This window comes from Ochlerotatus camptorhynchus, unplaced genomic scaffold (assembly GCF_037179485.1).
Source record: "Ochlerotatus camptorhynchus isolate MF236.1 unplaced genomic scaffold, CSIRO-AGI_Acam_v1.1 ptg000592l, whole genome shotgun sequence".
Lineage (NCBI taxonomy): Eukaryota > Metazoa > Arthropoda > Insecta > Diptera > Culicidae > Ochlerotatus > Ochlerotatus camptorhynchus.
This window is the reverse complement of record NW_027041072.1, coordinates 644,633-651,303: the sequence shown is the minus strand read 5'-3', so window position 1 is coordinate 651,303 and position 6,671 is coordinate 644,633.

Below are 6,671 nucleotides of genomic sequence, written 5' to 3'. Positions count from 1 at the left end.
GAGCAAGTTATATGCAGACACACGAAGAGGAGCAAAATGTTCGGACATTGTCGTCGGTGATAGAGTGCTTATTGCGCAGCAAAAAAAGCACAAATCAGACCCAACATTTTCAGCGGACAGGTAAACTTTTACTACTGCCAAAATATTTTCAGTTAGATATATTATTGTTTTTTTACAACAGGTTTACTGTTATTGCCAGAGACGGTGCCAAGGTGGTTGTGCAAAGTGATCGAGGCGTTCAGTACTCCCGGAACGTTCAGGATATTAAGAAAGTGCCAGCACAAATGATAGCGGAGACCAAGAAGCCGGAAGATGACCAGGGTGGAGAAAACGAAATTCGTTCGACATTACAAGATGAAAATGTGGACGATATCCAAGACAGCTCTACGATAAGACCACAGAGAACCATAAAGAAACCCAATAGATTTAAGGATATGGTTCTGTTTTCAATTTTCGAGTGAAGAGTAGGAGAAAGGGGTATTGTAGAGGTATGATGTCAAATACTAATTCGTAAATAACTGATTCAGAATAAATATTATAGTTTGACTTATACGAATTGATTTATTCGGAGTTGTAATAATCACTCATCAATCTGAATAAGAAATTCCTTATTTCCCTGATTCTATGTTCGAAGGCACTACAAAAAAAGACGTTTGGAAGAGTAAATAGTCGAGGTTTTCCGCATCCAGCAATCGTATATAAAGCGGTTGTCTTCGAGTCGGCATTCATTCTATTATCGGACGGTGAAGCGAACGGTATTCGCTTGACAGAACAGCAGCAGCTCCGGGGTCGAGGTTTCCCCCATCCAGCGATCGTATAAGGCGGTTGCCTTCTAGTCGGGATTCATTCCACTATCGGACGGTGAAGCGAACGGTATTCGCTTGACAGAACAGCAGCAGCTCCGGGGTCGAGGTTTCCCCCATCCAGCGATCGTATAAAGGCGGTTGCCTTCTAGTCGGGATTCATTCCCACCAAGGTGGTCATACTCTAATAACAGGCCTGATAGGACTAGGAACTGTAAATAATAATTAAAAATTTCAAATGTACTAAAGTTGAAAAGACGCATCTGTGTCACTTGATAATCCATACATGTAAACCAAACAAATACAAGAAATAAAGATCATTTGAATTGAAAAAAAAAAAAAAAAAAAAAAGTCGGGATTCATTCCACTATCGGACGGTGAAGCGAACGGTATTCGCTTGACAGAACAGCAGCAGCTCCAGGGTCGAGGTTTCCCCCATCCAGCGATCGTATAAAGGCGGTTGCCTTCTAGTCGGGATTGATTCCACTATCGGACGGTGAAGCGAACGGTATTCGCTTGACAGAACAGCAGCAGCTCCGGGGTCGAGGTTTCCCCCATCCAGCGATCGTATAAGGCGGTTGCCTTCGAATCGGCAGCAAATTTCCCCGCCCCAAGCGAACGGTTTTTGAAGAGTTAACGTTCGACTTGGTGGTTCGGATTTCACACTCGGACGGCGTGACGCACGGCGGCCACCTGGCAAAGCAGCATCAGCATCATTGGGATTGACATACATTCAACGACAATACGAAGAACGGATCGCGATGGAACACCAGCAAGACCACGTATTCGTCAGAGCACACGGCTCCACGACCAAAAATCACGACAAATACATACTTTTGGTTGCATCGCCAACTTGAGGTGAATCCTAACCGAATACCCTACCCAACCCTCCAACTCCGTAGCACTTATGAGGGTGTCGCTAAGTCGGTGGCCTCTCGTTAAGTAAGTACTACATCAACATTTCCTTCCCTATCCCTAGTTATGGTAAAGATGGGCGTGGCCGGGAATAGCGACAGTCATGCTTCTGTTACTCTTGTTTAGATTGGAGCCAATGTTTACTCCTCAGCATTATTCCTGAAAGTAGTCTAACTGAGAATTTCAGAAGAGACGTGAGTGTCGCTAGTATCCAATCTACGAAGTATATCATAACAACGCTAACGCTAACGCTATGAGTAATGGTCACAGATCCGTTGTTGCAAGATTTTTAAAATTCAGTCAAATTGAATAATAAATCACACTCTAACGTTGTACTATTGTATGCTAGTACCTCAAATTGTACATTTTGCAGTACTAGCTGCGTATAATTAGTACACTCTTACTCACTGCAAACCATTCTTTCTTAGTTGATTATCGACGATAATAGCAATAGCGTTAAAAACACTGAAAGTATCTTTGTTCAATTCTTATTTGTTCCAATTAATTCGATGACAATCATATATTTTCGTTTTACAAATCATATGTTTAAGCTTTTGGTTTTGTACTGCTCAAATACATATGTTACTCAATGTAAAAAAAAAGTTTCATAAACTGATTATGTATTGTGCATACTACTGAGAATCAAAACGAAACATTTAGCTGGCATCACAGGAGCTCCTGTGTCGCTATAGTCGCGTGTCTGGTTTGGTGAGCGCGCGGCAATAAGATGAATTTTAAACTTTAATTTTGTTTACTGTACATCATTTCAGCATTCGCCCTTTTCAGATAACACTTCTGAAATTTGTGAGTTTGACAGAACCACCAGCACCAAATTGTCGGGGTACACTGGCAATATACTGGAGCTGTCAAGTTGCCCCCGAGTTGATTTATACAGAGCTGGAAAAAGTGTCTATCTGCTTTGATCGATTCTCTCCATCGACTTTCTCTTTTGATAACCACGGCTATGCACACGCTATTTCAAAAATACCCAAATTTGGGTAGAATCCACCCAGATCTGTCAATCGGATTCATGTCGATGTTGTTCATTTATCAACTTGTTACTGCCAACACAGTTTACCCATTTTTGGGTAGGTTCAGTTTTGACAGATCTGGGTGGATTCTACCCAAATTTGGGTAGTGTTGAAATAGCGTGCAAACAGTTTTTGTCACATAGGGGGGATGGGGGTAAGAAGACCATACGGGGCGAGTTGAGTCACCGTTCGTTTGGGCATAATACCTATTTAACTCAATCTAATTTTTTTACAAACTTGTTGAAAATGCTTCTAATATGCATCTCCATGAAAACCGTATCAAAATTCAATTTCATGCCTAAGATAATAATGGAAATGTAACATTAGATCAAAATTTCTAGAATATTATAAGATATGCAGACAAGAAAACATGTTATGTTTCTATTTCACATGATTCCTGAATATTATTTTCTAGTGAAAACCTGTCAAAACGTTAACTTTTACTAAGGTGCTCATATTGCCCCGTATGGTTGTTGATCGGAGCAAAAACTGAAATTTTTCAAACATGATCATTTATTGAGTCTATCATACTTTATCCATATTTTGAACATTGTATGTTACCGCGAGAGAATTAATCTACAGATCAAAGCCATAAGCAAATCCACATAGTTGCACAAGGTCCGTTGATGTCGATACCAGTTTCAAGAAAATGAAATGAAAAGTAGGGTAAAACAAAAACGATCGCTCGTTTACATAATATGCCTGCACTATTTATCTAGGAACGCTCATGCTTTCGAGTGAAGAATAACACGCCCACGTGCGTATACCCTAAGGCATAATTTTCCCTCTCGGTTGATCCTTAAGGAAGGATATGATTTACTGTTTAAGCGCTACAAATGTTTCAAATTCTTATTTGTTAACCTTCTCAGACCTGAGTAAAATAAACCAATAAACTTAGAAAAATGACGACCAAATCCCGGTTCTGAAAAGGACATAGTACATAAGGACTCAATATATAAGTTAGCCCTTTGAAGGACAAGTGGCATTTTTTCAGCTTAAAGTTAGGAAACTAGTGAAAGGCCCGGTATTAAAAGGGACACGGAAAATTCCGTAAGAACAAGAAAGATTTTTACATAATTATAAATCACTTATGCAATACGTAGACCTAAGATCACTTTGTACAGAAATTGAAAATAAAGTTAAGTTCGAAGCTTACTCCACGTTCTTCATTGAATCCGAAAAACTCTCGATCCTTAGAAGTGAAAACTTCTCTCCTAACGGAGAAAAAAGTAGCTTCAAGAAGCTGTTTTTTGGTATAGGTGTCACAAAAGCGAAAGACTCTCTAATTAGAGAAGAAAGTAGCTTTTGGCAGTGACATTGTATATTATCAAACATATTCCAAAGCATGAGCATGATCACAGCTATCATACATTTATGAATGTTTTTCATGTGTTATGATGTGTTGTTCTTAGGGGGACCATATTGCCCCTATCTACCCTAGCAGCGTTGGAAAAGATCGCGATATTTCACGAAGTTCACAAAGGGAAAAGTTCGTGAGTCATAGTGAGTTTTGGTGAACTTTTCCAACACTGTACCCTAGTATGATAAAGGAGGTTTTTATCTATCATCCAAAGTCAAATACAACAGGGAATGTTGTTGCAGCTGAGTTATTAACGAAAGAGAAAGTCGATGAAGGGAATCGATCAAAGCAGATAGGCCCTTTTTCAAGCTCTGTATAGAAATGTAAACATACAAACACTTCAAATGTGTGTGTGAAGCTGAGAAAATGCTGTCTGACGAAAATTAGTAAACTCCTCTATCCAGTGCAGAATTTTCGAAAAAGATTGTTTTTATAGATACCCAGTACAGAAAAGTCCGTAGATTTACGGAATTGATCAATTTCTACGGTTTAAGTGATCATAGAAATTAACGAAAATGAAAATTATGTATCTGTGATTTTCAGCATATTTCTTTGTAAGATCCAATATGTAAACCACCCTCAACTCATTTCTTACGTGTTTTCTGAGATATAATTCTTTAAATTGAATGTCAAGCCCATCGGTATCAATTATAAATCTTTTGAATCAATGTTTCTTTCCATTTTATTTTTCGAAGTTTGATGTTGAACTCGCTTGTTTGTAGTACCAATTTTAATCCCTAATAAAAAAATATCATGAATCAACGATATCCCATATCATAGAACTATTTCACAAATGTTGTTTAACCAAAATAACCATACAAATTTCATTAGGGATACCAACGGCGTAGCTCGGGAAGGACATACCCCGGAAATCATGGAGCTACTTTGAATATCCTTTGGAGTTATCATCAAAGTCTAGATCTTTGCATCTATCCTGGAAGTCCCCTGGAATCACCCTAGCAGGCATCAGTTTGTCTTGTAACCGATTCGTTAATTGAATTCACATTTTTGTTCGGCCTTTAGAAACGTCCCCCAGACATTATCGATTTTAAAATGTAGGTTGTTGTAAATTTTAAGTGTTAAACTTAATCCTTGTGCGACTTAATCCTCGTCCGGAAGAGTGCCGTTCTTGGCTCGTTGAGAGGCAGGTGATCGGACCAAACAGAGAACTTATTGACGGGTTCTCAGTGAACTTCATAGACAGAGATTGGTCCGAAGGCACCAGTCCAGGCAGACTGGACATGGAGTTTTGATGTCTTTTAGGTTGAATAATGGTACTTTGGAAGCCAGTCTCAGTTGCAGTTTCAGTTGATTAGTTCCAAATTTTGAAAGACAGCCAGGAGCGTAGAACTTCAAGAGCAAGCCATGAAAACTTCGGAGGAATTTGGGATTCAATCCAATCTCCCGGACATGCTGTGAACATGAATTACTCTTGCCCACCAAAGTCCTTTATATTTGTTCTCAAAGTTCTAAAATCTAATAGAAAATTCAAGATAACTTTTCAAACTCAAATTGAAATTCTGCAATCCTACCATCAGAGATCTATTGATCTTAGATTGAAAGTTGGAATGCCTTCAATTTCTTTGAGCTTATGAAGTTGCAATACTCCTTAAACCATAGAAAAATGCTTCTCCGATTTACTGTTCTGCCCGTGTTTTGGTCAGAGGAGCGGAGCGACGGTCAAGCATCTAGAACGAGCATTCAAAAAAAGCTTAAACTAGACACTCGCCCGTCGCTCAGCACCTCTGGCAAAAAAACAGGCAGGGCAGTAAGTCTGAGTATGCTACACAGTAAAAGAACATTTTTCCTAGATTTAAGGAGAATTTATTGCGTTACATCTAAAAAGGGCCTAAGTCGAAAATGTAAACAAACCATAGAATGAATTGTAAATATTTCCGACACTATTTAATTCATATGTAAGGAAATTTGAGTATTTTAGGCAATTATATTGTTCACAATAACAATAGTCAGTGTTCACTCGGCTGCCGACAAAAGCAGGCCACTCTCGATGTGTGCTACGCGATCGTCTGTTTTCTCGGCAGCAACCATTGTGTGGTCCTCCTCATTGTTCTTCATCAGCAGTTCCTTCGGTCGATGCGTCGTCGACTTTGGAAAGCAACCTTTTCGTGATGAGTGTGTGAGTGCTGACCACGTTTTGCGTCCATTGCTACCCTCGTTGGCGTACTACAATTTGCCATACAATGAAACTACTGGAAGCGGCTCCAGTTCTGATGGAGGAGGCTTTTTGGATAGCGGAAGATAAAGTATTTATTGTGTTGTACCTTTTGACTATAGTTTTAAGATGTATTGTATAGTGACCAAGAATCCTCGGCTCTGTAAAGTTAATTCGGTTGAGCCTTATCAAATAAATTAATAAACAAAAAAAAAAAAACAATAACAATAGTAACTATATCTCAGTACACAACATACAAAATATACAAAATGTTTTCAAAAATACATGATAGTCGATAACAATTTAATTTCATAAATTAATAAGACTTTTTGTTAATCTTTCAATGGCTTGGCCCTTTTTGTTAAGCCCTTGTGCTTGTCATCAGAAAT